This window comes from Stegostoma tigrinum, chromosome 41 (assembly GCF_030684315.1).
Source record: "Stegostoma tigrinum isolate sSteTig4 chromosome 41, sSteTig4.hap1, whole genome shotgun sequence".
Classification (NCBI taxonomy): domain Eukaryota; kingdom Metazoa; phylum Chordata; class Chondrichthyes; order Orectolobiformes; family Stegostomatidae; genus Stegostoma; species Stegostoma tigrinum.
Window position 1 is genome coordinate 15,358,037 of NC_081394.1, and position 18,090 is coordinate 15,376,126.

The 18,090-nt window shown below is 50.1% G+C and overlaps 1 protein-coding gene across 4 annotated transcripts in view; it reads left to right on the forward strand.

The window, feature by feature from the left end:
• The window catches only part of pou2f2b (POU class 2 homeobox 2b), a 500,776-nt gene that overhangs the window by 89,949 nt on the left and 392,737 nt on the right, over nt 1-18,090 (forward strand). For 3 of the 4 annotated variants that reach the window (XM_059641376.1, XM_059641379.1, XM_059641380.1), the window contains exon 1: nt 4,417-4,928. The exons of the other annotated variant lie outside the window; for it this stretch is intronic. The gene's annotated coding sequence lies outside the window, so the exon portion shown is untranslated. Of the gene's footprint in view, nt 1-4,416; nt 4,929-18,090 lie in introns of those variants that run through there. 4 annotated transcript variants of the gene reach the window in all.

An 18,090-nucleotide genomic window follows, 5' to 3' on the forward strand; every position in this document is an offset into this window, starting at 1 on the left:
ATGGTCCAAATGCTGGCAAAAGGAACAAGTTTGATTTAGGGATAATGGGAACTGCAGATGCTGGAGAATTCCAAGATAATACAATGTGAGGCTGGATGAACACGGCAGGCCAAGCAGCATCTCAGGAGCACAAAAGCTGACGTTTCGGGCCTAGACCCTTCATCAGAGAGGGGGATGGGGAGAGGGAACTGGAATAAATAGGGAGAGAGGGGGAGGCGGACCGAAGATGGAGAGTAAAGAAGATAGGTGGAGAGGAGAGTATAGGTAGGGAGGGGATAGGTCAGTCCAGGGAAGATGGACAGGTCAAGGAGGTGGGATGAGGTTAGTAGGTAGCTGGGGGTGCGGCTTGGGGTGGGAGGAAGGGATGGGTGAGAGGAAGAACCGGTTAGGGAGGCAGAGACAGGTTGGACTGGTTTTGGGATGCAGTGGGTGGGGGGAAGAGCTGGGCTGGTTGTGTGGTGCAGTCGGGGGAGGGGATGTGCTGGACCTTCCTGGACCTCTCAGTCTCCATCTCAGGCAACCAGCTTGTAACTGATGTCCATTTCAAGCCGACCGACTCCCACAGCTACCTGGAATACACCTCCTCCCACCCACCCTCCTGCAAAAATTCCATCCCCTATTCCCAATTCCTCCGCCTCCGCCGCATCTGCTCCCACGATAAGACATTCCACTCCCGCACATCCCAGATCTCCAAGTTCTTTAAGGACCGCAACTTTCCCCCCACAGTGATCGAGAACGCCCTTGACCGCGTCTCCCGTATTTCCCGCGACACATCCCTCACACCCCGCCCCCGCCACAACCGCCCCAAGAGGATCCCCCTCGTTCTCACACACCACCCTACCAACCTCCGGATACAACGCATTATCCTCCGACACTTCCGCCATTTACAATCCGACCCCACCACATTTTTCCATCCCCTCCCCTGTCAGCTTTCCGGAGAGACCACTCTCTCCGTGACTCGCTTGTTCGCTCCACACTGCCCTCCAACCCCACCACACCCGGCACCTTCCCCTGCAACCGCAGGAAATGCTACACTTGTCCCCACACCTCCTCCCTCACCCCCATCCCAGGCCCCAAGATGACATTCCACATTAAGCAGAGGTTCACCTGCACATCTGCCAATGTGGTATACTGCATCCACTGTACCCGGTGCGGCTTCCTCTACATTGGGGAAACCAAGCGGAGGCTTGGGGACCGCTTTGCAGAACACCTCCGCTCAGTTCGCAACAAACAACTGCACCTCCCAGTCGCAAACCATTTCCACTCCCCCTCCCATTCTCTAGATGACATGTCCATCATGGGCCTCCTTGCACTGCCACAATGATGCCACCCGAAGGTTGCAGGAACAGCAACTCATATTCCGCCTGGGAACCCTGCAGCCATATGGTATCAATGTGGACTTCACCAGTTTCAAAATCTCCCCTTCCCCTACTGCATCCCTAAACCAGCCCAGTTCGTCCCCTCCCCCGACTGCACCACACAACCAGCCCAGCTCTTCCCCCCCACCCACTGCATCCCAAAACCAGTCCAACCTGTCTCTGCCTCCCTAACCGGTTCTTCCTCTCACCCATCCCTTCCTCCCACCCCAAGCCGCACCCCCAGCTACCTACTAACCTCATCCCACCTCCTTGACCTGTCCATCTTCCCTGGACTGACCTATCCCCTCCCTACCTCCCCACCTATACTCTCTCCACCTATCTTCTTTACTCTCCATCTTCGGTCCGCCTCTCCCTCTCTCCCTATTTCTTCCAGAACCCTCACCCCATCCCCCTCTCTGATGAAGGGTCTAGGCCCGAAACGTCAGCTTTTGTGCTCCTGAGATGCTGCTTGGCCTGCTGTGTTCATCCAGCCTCACATTGTATTAAGTTTGATTTAGGGTTTGGAGTAGATTTGAAGCTCGGGTTGTGGGTGTTGAGGCTGGTTGGCTCGCCGAGCTGGTTTGTTGTTCTGCAGATGTTTCGTTACCGTGTTGGGTAACATCCTCAGTGCAGCTGCTGATGAAGTGTTGGTGTGTTTTCCCGCCTGGTTTTTAGACTCCGGTTGCGATGGATTGCCTCACTTCCGGGTTTCCTCCCTTGTGAAATGTGTGCGGGGTCGAGGTCAATGTGTTTATTAATAGCCTGCTTTGTGGAGTGCCAGGCTTCTCGGAATTCCCGTGCCCGTCTCTGCCGAGCCTGTCCCAGGATCTTGGTGTTGTCCCAGTCGAGGTTGTGGTTGACCTTGTCCATGTGGATTGAGATGAGTGAGTATTGGTCATGTCATTTTGTCGCCTTCGTCGGAGGCTGCACTGTGGATGTTACCTAGCACAGTAATGAAACGTCTGCGGTACAAAAAACCGGCTCGGCGAGCCAACCAGCCTCAGGTTTGACTTAGGATATGTGGTCAGCATGGACGGGTTGGACCAAAGGGTCTGATTCCGTGCTGTACATCTCTATGACTCTAATCCGTGATCTGATGTAGCTGAAGGGACTGGATAATGGGAACCCTGATGACACCTGGATCGTAGTCGTAAGGATTTTGAAATCATTGAGTCAGTAGGTGGCACAGGATTACTGACTGGCAGTGCAGACTGATGTACCTGCCTCTGTTGTGCCTTTAAGGTGCCCAGGTTAGCATCATGAGCCTCTGTAGCTGCTGGGAGAGAGATGTCTGGGCACTAATTAGCTTGTATTTGATCTTAACGCAAATAGTTTGTGTGTTTCTGTCGTTTCGGTGCTGCACTGCACAGCCTGCCTGTGCCAGCTCGGTGTTCTGTAGCCAGTGCCCATCCTGTCGGCCAACTGTGGGGCTGCTTCGCTGCATTGGTCAGGGGAACTTGCGTTTTACTCCATTGGCGTACCCTCTATGTCCCTAACCACAAGCCCCACTCGAATTTTGCCTGGATTTCTGTCCATTTTGATGACTTTAGCTTAAGATTAGCTGTCCAACATTCACACTCTTTCTCCCCAGAGTTGAAATGTCTAATACTAGGGGACATGCATTTAAGGTGAGGGGGAGAGAGTTCAAAGGAGATGTGAGGGGCAGGTATTTTGCACAGAGAATGGTAGGAGTGTGGAACATGGTGCCAGGGGCGTGGGGGTGGAGGCAGGTACAATAGGAGCGTTTGAGGGGCTTTTAGATAAGTACACGAGTATGAAAGGAGTTGGGGGATATGGACTAACGACAGGTAGGAGGGATTAGTTTAATTCGGTGTCACGTTGGGCACGGTATTGTGGACTGAAGGGCCCAATCCTGTGCTGGACTGTTCTGTGAATACTGTAGGCACTCCTGAGTGTAAAATGACTGCAGTCACAGCAGATTGGATTCAGGGTCTGCTGGGTGTCTGTTTGATTTAGTCCACTTGAGTTTGTGAGGGAATATGGCATTTTCCCCCCGTTCACATTTCCCCTTAACAGTGTCAGTGTGTGAGTCTGTGTATATGTGTGTGTGTGTGTGTGTGTGTGTGTGTGTGTGTGTGTTGTGTGTGTGTGTGTGTGTGAGAGAGTCTGTGTGTGTGTGTGTGTGTGTGTGTGAGAGAGAGTGAGTCTGTGTGTGTGTGTGTGAGAGAGAGCCTGTGTATGTGTGTGTGTGTGTGCGTGCGTGCGTGTGTGTCTGTCTGTGCGTGCGTATCTGTGTGTGTGTGTGAGAGAGAGAGTGTGTGTGTGTGTGTGTGAGAGAGAGACAGCCTGTGTGTGTGTGTCTGTCTGTCTGTGCGTGTGTATGTGTGTGTGTGTGAGAGAGAGAGAGAGAGAGAGAGAGAGAGAGAGCCTGTGTGTGTGTGTGTGTGTGTGTGTGTGTGTGTGTCTGTGCGTGCATATCTGTGTGTGTGTGTGTGTGTGTGTGTGTGTGTGTGTGTGTGCGTGTGCATGTGTGTGAGTGAGAGAGGGAGAGTATGTGTTAGGGGAGCAGGTTAATTTGTCCAATGCTGTTCTTATTTGTACACTAGGCTGAGCCAGAGCTGTGGGGACGCCAGTTGCTATGGGCTGCTGTGCGGGGAGGAAGGGCTTGGGGGGGTGGGGAGGTGTGATTTTGGTTGTGTAGTGGACACAGAACATTGTCTCTTCCCAATAATTGCTTTTGTCTGCAAAGGGTTGGTGGTGGTGGTGGGGAGGTGTGGGTACTGGAGAGTGGTGGGGGGGGGGGGGGGTGCGGTGGTGTTGGTGAGTGGGGGCTCCTCCGAAGGGGTAGCGAGAGAGGACGGACTGAGCTCTCCCTAGAAATTGGTCATCAGCTGTCAGACTGGGCGAACAGTATGAAAGCCTGAGAGAGAGAGAGAGAGAGGCACGATAGTGGCAGACAATACAAGAAGATTAGGCTGAGTGGAGTGGTAGGGGGGGAGGAGGAGGTGGTAGGGTGGCTGGGGGGATGTTGGTCGGTGGTGGAAGGCTATTGTTTCTAACACGCTGTGACTCCCAGCTGCACTTAGACTGGACAATGAATTGTTAGGATCTTGAGACAGCCTTAATCATAGCGATTTCTGTGTGTCACTGTGAGTGTGTGTGTGTGTGAGTGTGTGTGTGTGTGTGTGTGTGTGTGTGTGTGTCTGTCTGTCTGTGTGTGTGTGTGTCTGTGTGTGTGTGTGTTTGTCTGTGTATCTCACTAAGTGCAGAGGCTGAGTTCTGTGATCGCACAACTGCCCCTGTTCAAATCTTCAGCACCTGCATTTTATTCCCTGAGTTGAAAGTATAGATACAGACACACACACACACACACACACACACACACACACACACACACACACACACACACACACACACACACACACACACACAGACACTCTCTCACACACACACACACACACCAACGTACGTCCCTGGAATGCAGGCTCAGGAGACTGTCTGTCAGCTTCGCTATGTTAGTTCCACTGCCTTCACCCTCCGTATTGCAACGCTCCAGCACTGACAACGCATGGAAGCCACAATGAACCCAAGGAACACAAGCATCTGACGGTAAGCTGACGAGAGGGAGAGAGAGCGCGCGAGCAAGCGAGAGAGAGAGAGAGAGAGAGAGAGAGAGAGAAAAGCTGGGGTAGAGAGACAGAGAGGAAAAAAGGCTTCTTTTTTATTCATGCAGTATTGATCTGAATGTCACAGTGTGGATGGAGCGGACGAGCCAGAAACTGGTCGATAGCTAAAAAAAAGGGCGTCGGGGATTACTGGGGTTGCTGTTGGCAGAGAGAGAGAGAGAGAGAGCGCAGGGAGAGGCTGAGGGAACAGACAAGAAAGGCACTGTGTGAAGAATCATTTGTGCCGATGAAGAAAGTGATTGTTTGTCGATAAGATAAATAACTTAGGCTTAATAGAAATGAAAAGCGGGAGACCGGACTCGATTTCCTGCGATGGGTTTGATCCAGTGAATTGGTGTAACTATGGAGCGACTGTAAGCATCCAGAAAGAACAGGCAGCAGGGGCAGTGGGCCGTGCCGTCATGCTTTAACCAGTTGAGGATTTCCTGGCCTGTCAAGCAGCCTTTCTCTTTTTCTCTCTTTCCCTCTCTCTCTTTTTCCCTTTCCCTTTCTCTCTTTCCCTCTCTCTGTTTCTTTCTCTCTCTCTCTCTATCTCTCCCGTTCTTTTCCTTTGCCTTTCTCTCTCTTTTCCTGCCTCTCTCTCCCTTTTTCTTTCTGTTTCCCTTTCCCTTTCTGTCCCTCTCTCTCTCTCTCATTCTGCCTTTTCCCCTCCTGCTGTCACACATCCCTTGACATCGCTCGTGCTGACTTGCCTCTTCCTTCACATCCTCCAGCCCCTTTGATTTCTTCTCCGGTCCCTCTTCCACCCTCCCTCCTTCAGCCCACCCCCATGTGGATGTTTGCACTCTCTCCATTGTGGCCAGTCATTGTCTAACACCTCCCTGCCCTGTGACACCTGAACCCTTCCTTCTGGTGCTTTCTCTTCCCACTTCTCACTTTATCCCTCCCTCCTTCCTTTCCCCCTGTCACTATTCATTCCCTGCTCCCCCCCCCCCCCATCCTTAGACGTGTCTTCAACTGGGGCGAATATGCCCTCTCTCATCACCGTCACCACCTGCTCGGCATCTTCCTTACCCCAAACCCTGTTGGAACCTGCCCTTGCCAGCCCATCCCTGTCCTCGGGCCCTTTGTTTTGTTGGGGGGAGGGTGGGGGGAGCCAGGCTGCAGTACAGCACTTGGGAACGCTCCCCTAACTGGTAAGAGGAAAAGGTAGATGGTGGGTTTGAAATGGGTTGGCATGTTCTCAGGTGTTAATATGGACGTGTGCATTTCAGTCGGAGGTTGTGGGGTGGTGGGGGTGGGGGTGGTGGTGTGGGGGAAGGGAGCAGGAGGGTGCTGGCAGGAGTTGAGCAAGGAAGGGCCAAGAAACATCTGTGCCACTTTTAGTTAAGATGTCATGGCACCTTGGCTGTGTGACTATTGTCCGGATGAAGCTTGGCACTTCCAGTCTAGTTTGCTGCCGTCACCTTGTGGCACCCCGTGTTGTGCCAGATGATCTCACCGTCGCTCACCCTCACCCCCACTCCGTTTGGACTCAGCAGCAATTCTCCACCGCCCCACCCACCAAATGCATACCCCCTCGTGCTGGGTAAACAACACCTCTTGAGCCGCAGCAAGAGAGATTAACATTGACACCATTCCTGCGAAAAACAGCGATATTCTTTGGCTGCCAGCTATGACATGGTTAATGACATTTTGCCGGCTGTTTGTACAAGGGGGACCGTAAGCCTGGCACCTGGAGGGGGTAAGGGGGTGTGTGAGGTGACGCAAGGTGCAGGAGCTCATCTTGTTCCTGCTCCTAACGGATTTGGAGCAATAAAGTTGGGAAGCATTCCTCTGAATGTGTGTCTGGTGTCATTACCCCCCACCCACCCCCCCACTCCAGCTTCTCTGTGCCCAGTTGCCCACCAGCCTATGCCACCCTCTAATACCTCCTCTGAGAAGAATGCACTGAGCCTTTCTCCAGACTCTGTTCCTGCCCCTCCTCGCCGAAGAGTCCCAGCTCCTCAGTTCTCGTTCTCCTCCGAGTTGTTATAGAGTAATACAGCATGGAAACAGACCTTTTGGTCCAACCAGTCCATGCTGACCATCGTCCCAAACTAAACCAGTCTCACCTGCCTGCTCCTGGCCCCATCTCCCTCCAAATCTTTCCTATGCATGTATATCCAAATGCCTTTTAAATGTTGTAACTGTGCTCACATTCCTCATGCGAATCACCCTCCGTGTTAAAAAAAGTTGCCCCTCATGTCTTTTTAAAATCTCTCTCCTCTCACCATAAAAAATGTGCCCCCCAGAGTCGCAATCCCCCCACTCTAGGCAAAAGACATTTGCCATTCACCCTCTGCACATTGCTCATGATTTTATAAACCTCTTTTCAACCTCCTACATTCCAGTGGAAAAAGTCCCGGAGATAATGGGAACTGCAGATGCTGGAGAATCCGAGATCACAACGTGTGGAGCTGGATGAACACAGCAGGCCAAGCAGCATCTCAGGAGCACAAAAACTGACGTTTCAGGCCTAGACCCTTTAGACCCAAAACATCAGCTTTTGTGCCCCCAAGATGCTGCTTGGCCTGCTGTGTTCATCCAGCTCCACACTTTGTTATCTCAAAAAAAGTCCCAGCCTTTCTTTATAGCTCAAACCCTCCATACCTGGCAACATCCTGGTAAATCTCCTATGAACTCACTCCAGTTTAACAATATCCTTTCTATAAGTGGAGGTGACCAGATGTGGACACAATATCGCAGAAGAGGCCTCACTAATGTCCTCAACATGACGTCCCAAATCCCTTGACTGAGTGAGGACTTACTCACAAGTTAAAGGGTTGGGGGGCAAGTGGGTGGTGTTGGCTGGGACCTGGAATGGTCTGGATGTCTGGGGCCTTTGTAACAGCTTCCTAGTTGGTGTTGGGAAGAGATGGAGAAAGGGAAACCATTGTAAACAGCCAATGACTACAGAGGCTGCATTGGTGCTGTGAGGGCCAGTGCGAACAGTAACGGTCACAGCATTCACCTGAACACACAATCTTGGAGAAACAAAGTGCTCAAATCTCAATGTCATCCTCCTACCGCTTGGGTTCAGGGAGAGGGTACAGCTGGAGGCTAAGGAGCAGTTTGGTCCTTGTTTATGAGTGGCTCTTGTCACTGCCCATTCACCCCTACAACCCGAGACTGCACACCACTGACTCATTTCCACTCTCTCTTCCATTTCAAATGTCACTGACACTGGCCAGAGAGTCACAGAGCTGTACAGCACCGAGACAAACCCTTCGGTCTAACCAAATATCCAACATAAAACTTGTCCCATGTTCCAGCATTTGGCCCCTATCCCTGTAAACCCTTCCTATCCATGTACCCATCCATATGCCTTTTAAATGCTGTAACTGTTCCAGCCTCCACCACTTCCTCTGGCAGCTCATTCCATACACTCACCACCCTCTGTGTGAAAAAGCTGCCCCTTGGTCCCTTCTAAATCTTACCCCTCTCACCTTAAACTATTCTCTCTAGTTTAGCCCCCCCCCACCCCGCCAATCCTGGAGAAAAGACCTTGACTATTCACCCTACCCATGCCCCTCATAATTTTATAAACATCTACAAGGCCACCCCTCAGCTCCTGAAGCTCCAGGGAAAACAGCCCCAGCCTATTCAGCCTCTCCCTGGAGCTCAAACCCTCCGACCCTGGCAACATCCTTGTAGGTATTTTCTGAAATTTTACAACATCCTTACTATAGCAGGGAGACTGAATTGCACACGGTATTCCAAAAGTGGCCCGAACCAATGTCCCGTACAGCCGCAACATGACCCTCCCAACTCCTGTACTCAATGCACTGACCAATAAAGGCAAGCGTCCCAAACACCTTCCTCACCGCCCTGTCTACCTGCAACACCACTTTCAGTAATACTCCCTGGGATCTTATCATTAAGACCTGCCCTGATTGTAGCACCTCACATTTATCTGGATTGACCTCACCTGCCATTCCTCGGCCCATCTGGTTGGACCCTGAAGTGGAGCTGTTTGAAATGAGTGGTTCAGGCATTCTGTATTAACAGGTAACTCTGTTGCAGGATGTGTGTGATCTGTGCTGGAGATGCCAGGGCTAACAGTGGCACTAGGCTTCAGCAATGCTGTGCAATTGTAGATAAGCCAGCTACTCCAGCTGCCTCGGGCTGAACCAAACTGGCCACAGACCTGAGCACAGCTCCACAATCTGTCAGTAACTCTAACCTCCCGCTTTGTTATCAGACCTGCCTCTTCCTATCTCTGTACTCTCTCGCTGTCTCTCTCTCTCTCTCACACCCTCCCTCTCTGTCTCTCTCTCTTTCCCTCTCTGTCACTCTCTCTCTGTCCTCTGTCTGTCTCTCTGTCTCTATCACACCCTCCCTCTCTGTCTCTCTCTCTCTCTTTCCCTCTCTGTCACTCTCTCTCTGTCCTCTGTCTGTCTGTCTGTCTCTCTCTCTCTCACACCCTCCCTCTCTGTCTCTCTCTCTCTTTCTCTTTCCCTCTCTCTTTCCCTCTCTGTCACTCTCTCTCTGTCCTCTGTCTGTCTGTCTGTCTCTCTCTCTCTCTCTCTCACACCCTCCCTCTCTGTCTCCCTCTCTCTCTTTCTCTTTCCCTCTCTCTTTCCCTCTCTGTCACTCTCTCTCTGTCCTCTGTCTGTCTGTCTCTCTCTCTCTCTAACCCTCCCTCTCTGTCTCTCTCTCTCTGTCCTGTCTCTGTCCTCTCTCTCTCTGTCTCTCTCTCTGTCTCTCTCTCTCTCTCTCTCTATCTTCCCCAACAAATCTCATCGACATGATGGAATACTCAGAGTGAGACTGTATTTTCCACATGCAGGGTCCCTGCTCAATATGCTAAGGGCATTATGCATCACACCCACCGAGGGCCTGATGGGCTGGATTGTGAGAGGAGGTTTCTCCCCACCTTCCTGGGGAACTTCAGAACAAGAGGGTTCAAAATCAGACCAGCCCCGAACAGCGGAGTGGGCTTGAGGTGTTTGGGGCCTACTCCGGACCCACTGTTCTTACATCCTTAAGATCTTAAGATCAGATCAAAACCCACCTTTCTGACCAAGCACCCTTGCTCTCCTTTTACGAATATGCTTCTGAAATGCATGCGGGTGGTACATAAATGCAAATTGTTGCTGTGCACTGAGACAGTGAGCAGGCCTCAGTGTGCACAGTCACTGTTTGTACTCTGGTTGACTTGCTACTGCTTCAGCGTTTGACTGGTGTAACTTCTGCAGTTTGTTTATCTGCCCTGATACCCACCTTTGTCCTGAGGATCCTGGGTATCACTGGCCCGATGCCCACGCCCAGCTAGTGCTGGTGAAATGCAAGTGTACTCAGCAGGCCTGTAAGGTATTCATGATATAGCCATGGGACTGGAGTCACACACACAAACCCCATTCCATTTGGGACAGCAGATTTCCTTCCCCATTCAGTGTCGTCTGGCTTGTTTATGACCGTCTGGCAACTTTGTTTGCAATTGCTCAGGTAGGGAAACAGTTGTGACAGCACATGGAGCTAAAAACATCCAAACTCACGGTGATAAAGGGTCAAGTAACATTCGCTGCACACGCGAGTGCCAGACAATGACCATCTCAAACAAGAGAGAGAATCTAACCACTGCACATTGACATTCAGTGGTGCTTCTGTCACTGAATCCCCACTGTCAACATCCTGGGGGTTACCATTGACCAGAAACTCAACTGGACTCACCACATTAACACAGCGACTGCAGGATCTGGCCAGAAGCTGGGAATACTGTGGCAACTAACTCCCCCCACGTCCATATCCTATCCCCACTTGCCCTGGATGGGGGCAGCTCCAACAACACTCCAGGAGCTCGACACCATCCAGGAACAAAGTTTTGATTGGTTTTTTAAAACACCAGTTTCTTCCAGTCCCCGGTTCCTGCATTTCCTGCATTTTGGGGGCACGGCTGCAACCGGCCAGAGATTCGACAACAGCATGTCCCAAAGGAGCAGGCTCCCTGTCCAGAGGAATGGGGACAGCCAGAGGTAGTGGGAGGCTCTGGGCTTTCCTCCAGCAACCACCAGGGGAGGGGGAGTGAGCTGAGCATCATACCTTTCATATCACAAAATCCATTCATTGGTGTTTCGCATGTGCACGGTCAGATCAGGTGTGATCTGATCCACCTGGAGGGATCTGAAAGGTATCCAAAAGATTCCGTGGATCAGACCACTGGCTACAGTGGGAGTAACATTCTGTGCACTGGGCCACTGGCTACAGAGGATTTCTGTGGATTGGGTCACAGTGGTCCCACAGGATTACAGGTACCTGGCTTCAGCCAATTCCATTCAATCCACATGATTCCAACTTATAGTTGGAGACACTGCAAAGGCTACAGGCCCTGATAACATTCCGGCAACAGTACTGAAGACTTGTGCTCCAGAACCTGCTGCTCCCTTAGCCAAGCTGTTCCAGTACAGTTACAACCCTGGTATCTACCCGAGAATGTGGGAAATTGGTTAAGTATGTCCTTTACACAAAGCAGGACAAATCCAATCCGGCCCCATCAGTCTCCCCTCAATTATCAGTAAAGTGATGGAAGGTGTCAGTCACAGGGCTATTAAGCAGCACGTGCTCAGATATAACCTGCTTAATGATGCCCAGTTTGGGTTCCACCAGGACCACTCAGCTCCTGACCTTATTACAGCCTTGGTTCAAACATGGACAAAAGAGCTGAATTCCAAAGGTGAGGTGAGAGTGACAGTCCTTGGTATCAAGGCTGCATTCAACTGAGTGTGGCATCAAGGAGCCCTGGCAAAACTGGTATCAATGGGTATCAGGGGGCAAACTCTCCACTGGCTGGAGTCATACCTGACACATCGGAAGATAGTCGTGGTTGTTGGAGGACATTCATATCAGCTCCAGGATATCTCTGCAGGAATTCCTCAGGGTAGTGTCCCGAGCACAATCACTTTCAGCTGCTTTATCGATGACTTTCCCTTTATTATAAGGTCAGAAGTGGGGATTTTCGCTGATGATTGCACAATGTTCAGCACCATTTGTGACTCCTCAGATACTGAAGCAGCCCGTGTTCAAATGCAACAAGATCTGAACAATATCCAGGCTTGGACTGACAAGTGGCAAGTGACATCGTGCCACACAAATGCCAGGCTATGACCATCACCAATAAGAGACAATCTAACCACTGCCCTTTGACATTCAATGGTGTTACCATCACTGAATCGCCCACTATCAACATCCTGGGGGCTATCATTGACCAGAAACTCAACTGGACTCACCACATAAACACAGTGGTACAAGATCAGGCCAGAAGCTGGGAATCCTGCATCAACTAACACCCTCCTGACTCCACAAATCCTGTCCCACCATCTACAAGGCACAAGTCAGGAGTGTGATGGAATACTCCCCACTCGCCTGGATGTTGCAGCCCCCAACAACACTCAGGAAGCTCGTCACCATCCAGGACAAAGCAGCTCCCGCTTGATTGGCACCACATCCACAAACATCCCACTCTCCCTGCCACTGACACTCAGTAGCAGCAGTGTGTACCATCTACAAGATGCACTGCAGAAATTCACCAAATATCCTCAGACAGATCCTTCCAAACACACGACCACTTCCATCTAAAAGGAAAGAGCAGCAGATACATGGGAACACCAACCCCTTGCAAATTTCCCTCTGAACCACTGCCCATCTTGACTTGGAAATATATCTGAGGAAAGGTCACCAGACCCGAAACGTTAACTCTGTTTTCCCCTCCACAGATGCTGCCAGACCTGCTGAGCTTTTCCAGCAACTTTCTTTTTGTGTTGGCACTTTCGCTGGGCCAAAATCCTGGAATTTCCAGCCTCACTAAGGGCATTGTGGGTCAACCCACAGCAGGTGAACTGCAGCGGTTCAAGAAGGCAGCTCCTTCTCAGGGGAACAGGTGGGGACAGGGGCAGGCTGGCCTAACCAGCAAGGCCCACATCCAGATGAAATCTGGTGCACTCTGTCAGTGGCTACATTTGAGAGATTATGACAGAGATTGCTACCCCGCAAAGCCCTGATTCATTTTTGTATTAACCAGTTTTTCTAATCTGCTTGTTCAAACATGTTATTACATACTCAGGAGCAGGTGGCGTTTGAACCTGGGCCCTCGATTGTTTTCGCATTATAATTGAAGCTTCTGAGATTAAACCGAAGTGAGTCCAGGGCCTAGATCATCGCTTAGTGTCATAGAGCACAGAAACAAACCCTTTGGTTCAACCTGCCTATGCCGACCTGATATCTTAAACTAATCTAGTCCCATTTGCCAGTATTTCACCCATACCCCTCTAAACCCTTCCTGTTCATGCACTCGCCCAAATGCCTTTTAAATGTTGTAACTGTACCAGCCCCGCCACTTCCTCTGGCAGCTCATTCCATATACACAACACCCTCTGCATGAAAAGGTCGTCCCTCAGGTCCCGTTTAAATCTTTCCCCTCTCACCTTAAACCTTTGCTGTTTAGTTTTGGACTCCCCTACCCTGGGGAAAGACCTTGGCCATTCACCCTATCCATGCCCCTCATGATTTTATAAACCTCTATAAGGTCACCCCTCAGCCTCTGACACTCCAGGGAAAATAGCCCTGACCTATTCAGCCTCTCCCTGAAGCTCAAACCCTCCAACCCCGGCAACATCCTTGTAAATCTTTTCTGAACATTTTCATGTTTCACAACATCCCTCCTGTAGCAAAGAGACCAGAATTGCACACAGTATTCCAGAAGTGACCCTAACCAATGTCCTGTACAGCCGCAACATGACCCTCCCAACTCCTGTACTCAATGCACTGACCAATAAAGGCAAGCGTCCCAAACACCTTCCTCACCGCCCTGTCTACAGGTGACTCACTTCCCTCAGGGTAGTACGGGGCCTGGATCAGATGGGCCGAGGAGAGGCAGGTGGAGTAATACCTACTGAGACCAAGCTGCATTAATTTGGCTCTGACTTCATTCTGCGTTTGGAGATCTCGGGGTGAGCTGCGCAAGGTTTTGGTTAGCATTCAGAATATTGCATGAGGCCGATGTGGGCATGGTTTTGCCTTGACTGTGTGTCCAATGAGCTGGCCTTAGGTCATTTTGAAAGGAAATCTTGGGCAGGAGGTGCAGGCATGTGGAAGTCTGTTTAAACAGACTGGCAGAAGGAGGTCGCAGCACTGGTTCTTCAGCAGGATTATAGAGAGAAGTACAGTTAAGTTCCATTGGCTGGAGCTTTAGCTCCAAACCGGCCAGGTTCTCATTAAAAGGTACAGCAGAGCAAATAAAAGGATTTACCTAAACCTCTTCTGACAATCCTTGCATCCACAGCGCCAAAGCTATTTCAGCGAGCAGTCCTAGCCCAATCAGATGGAATACAAACCTGGGCAAAAGAACACCTCATCTTGCCCAGTGTGTAGACTTTCGTGAGGCGATCGGATGCCTTTAATGCAGGGAATTGTTTCTGTCTGCGTGTTTCCGGGACATTTGACAAGGCCCCATGTAAGACACTTGGGGAGGAGGCTGGCTGTGAAGTGCACAAGCGATGACGTTGGTAAATTCTTTTGGATTGGGTAAGCTGCAGGGCAGGGATGGGCTCTAGAATGGGCACACGCTTACTTAGGGCCGTGCAGTTGTCCTTGGGACTCATTTAATGGATGCTAGCCTCAGCGAATCGCGGTTTTGTTAGCGGTGGGATTGGTAACAGAGGCTGGTGTGGATATATCACCTTCGAGCATGTTGCATTGTGAAGAGGATGGTGCTTATGTTCAGTGGGGGTTCGCAGGGAGTCAGCACACACTTTAACTACAAAGGAGTAATTTCAAATGACGGCCTAAATGTTGAGACGCATAATGGGAGGAGACAAGCACTGAAAGGTGGAAACCTGCGGGACACCTGAATTTCTAACATTTGATAAAAGGTTTGTACAAAGTCCAGCGTGTTTGTGGACTTTGTATATCGGGGTACACACACACTGAACATACAAGCCCTCGTTTTGATCACAGTTACAGTGTTGTGTGTGGCCTAATTTGCATAGACTAGATCACAGAATCCCTACAGTGTGGAAACAGGCCCTTCAGCCCGACAAGCCCACACTGACCCTCAGAGTATCCCATCCAGACCAATCCCACTATGACCCACCTAATCTACACACCCCTGAAGACTTCAGCATGGCTAAATGTGCAGACTCCACACAGACAGTCGTCTGGGGGTGGAAGCGAACCCGGGTCCCTGGCACTGTGAGGCAGCAGTGCAAACCACTGGGCCATCATGCCACCCCGAAAAAAGAGCATTTAATTTTAATTTGCATGAGCACCCCCTTTAATAGGAAAGAAATGATACTTTGCAGGAATGTTATTGAACAGAAATTGACGCCCTTTTGGTCATGCAGAAGTTAAGTTTCTCTGAAAAGAGCAAACATTGCTGAAGCTTTTTCCCTTACTCCCATCGGGACAAGCACAAGCACAAGCATGTCAAAGCCTCGAAGTGTCACCACATTTTATACTACAGGAGAAAGAGATGATTGACTCTGATTGGTTCAGAAGCAGTGTGAAAACGGTATATAGCTTCCCAAGCTCCTGGCCAATTCAGAAAGGGTGCAACTCTTGAACATTTTCCTTACATTACCAATAACAGGATGCTGTGTTTTAACGTGTGTCACATAGAGACTAACACAGCACAGAAACAGATCCATCCCAACCAGATATCCCAATCTGACCTAATCCCATGTACCAGCATTTGGCCCATCTCCCTCTAACCCTTTCCTAGCCATGTACCCATCCAGGTGCCTTTTAAATGTTGTAACTGTACCAGCCTCCACCACTTCCTCTGGCAGCTCATTCCATACACGCACCACCCTCTGTGTAAAAAAGCAGCTCCTTAGGTCCCTTTTAAATCTTACCCCTCTCACCTTTACCCTATTCCCTCTAGTTTTGGACTCCCCCATCCTGGGAAAAAGACCTTGGCTATTCACCCTATCCATGCCTGTCATGATTTTATAAATTTCTATAGAGTCACCCCTCAGCCCCTGACACTCCAGGGAAAATAGCCCCAGCCTATCCAGCCCCTCCCTGTAGCTCAAACCCTCCAACCCTGGCAACATGCTTGTGAATCTTTTCTGAATCCTTTCACATTTCATAACATCCTTCCTGTAGCAAGGAGACCAGAATCGAACGCAGTATTCCAAAAGTGGCCCTAACCAATATTCTTGCATTTTACATCATCTTAGCTTCACCGTCAGTATAGTTCCTGGAATGACTGGGATTCAGAAAATGTTCATATTAGATTTTGGAACACGGATAGGCAACAGTGGTGATTCATCAGACTTTTCCCAGAAATCTGAGCTAACTTTATAACAAAAAGTTAGAAGAATGTTACAGGAAGGGTAGGGTCTGGTTGATTGCTAGCAGGAGAATGTTGGATCCATTTTTTTCCCTACACCTGGGTGCAGGGGCTGTTTTATCATTTAAGGTCATATTTAATTACCTAATCAACTATGGGAGGCATGCATTTGAAAAGTGAGAGGGTAAGCTAGAGGGAATCTTGTTGGATGCTGAAGCAGATCCAGACGACAAGAAACCAAAACAAAAAGAATGCGTGATTCATTTCAAATGAATGCTTCAAGGAGTCACCAGTCTGAATACAATGGTTGAGTGGAGAGTTGAAGAGGAACATCAGACCGACAAAGAGAGAGTGTGTGAGAACAGCAGCTCACACAAAGGGAAAACACCAAATCTCTTCTCTGGCTATAGACGCAGTAACTGGTTAGTAGGAGGTAGAGAACATAAGAACTGGAGTAGGCCATTCAGCCCCTTGAGCCTGCTTCTCCATTTGATAGAGTGGGTACACCTGGGATTGACGAGAAAGGACAGGACCCCAAGGCGAAACCCTTCAGTGATTATGCTGACTGATGTTTGCTGAGCAGATGGGGGTGAATGTTGGATGTGCTAGAAAGGCTGTCAGTACAGAGAATGGAAAACATTGATGTGGATGTTCAGGTTACTGAAGGAAGTGGAGGTGGAGACAGTGTGGAAAGGGTTTGTCGGGAGCTTTGGAACATCCCCAGGCAGGGAGGGACAGGGGAGTGCCAAGACTTGGCCAGTGGGCAGTGTGGCCTGCCTATTGTAGAAAGCCTGTAATGGCATTCCCAGCGAGCACAGTCGGAGCCGTGGGTAGCGGGTCAAACCGTGTAACTGGGCACTTGGAGAGGTTTGAGCCAATTAAAGAGAGACAGTGCAGCAGATCACAACAGAAAATCATGGTCAGGGGTTATTTTCCAGGCTGGAGGGTCGGCAGGGCATGCCCCAGGTATCAGAACTCAGGTCTCTGCTTTATTTTGATGTTTAGAAATAACTTGGACGTTGAAACAGAGTAAAATTCCCAATTGATTGGGTGTGGGAAACAGTGAGGATGGTGCCAATTGACAGTAGGAGGACAGAGGAGCTGATGGAATGGGGAGAAAGGAGTTTAAGGGTGAGGTTTAGGCAGGAGAACAATCTAAACTGTGTGGCTCAGTTGACTGAACTGAGAGGGTGGTCAGCAAGGCATATGGGATTCAGTGGGTGCTCACAGGGAGATGATGGGTGCCATAGGGTCACAGACATCTACAGCACAGGAAAAGACCCTTTGGCCCTTTGTATGTGTGCCAGTCAAACACAACTCCCTAGCTATTCTAATCTCATTTCCCTGCACTTAGCCTGATGTACCTTGGCATGGCTAGTGTACTTACACATCCTTCTACAATGTGTGATCAGGGTTTCTGTCTCTCCCCCCTTCCAGATGAGCTCCACATTCCCCACTCTCTCTCTCTTTCTTTGTGTCTCCTCTAAACCTGCTGTCCCTTACTTCACTCTATCAACCCCTGCTCACTGATTCCTCTGTCAAGGGGAAATGTTTCTTCCGGTCTCCCCTACCTATGTTTGTCATCATTCTATCCATCTCAATCATATCCTTACTCCCTCTCTCTCTGCTTTAAGGAAAACAAACCCAGTCTATCCAATCTCTCTCCATCACTGAAACTCTCCAGCCCCTAAGGCAATATCCTGGTAAGTCTCCCGCTGCACCCTGTCCCAGTGCTATCACATCCCTCTGATCATATGGATTCCTGAACTACACATAATGCTCTCACTGTGGCCTAACTGATATTTGATAACAGTTT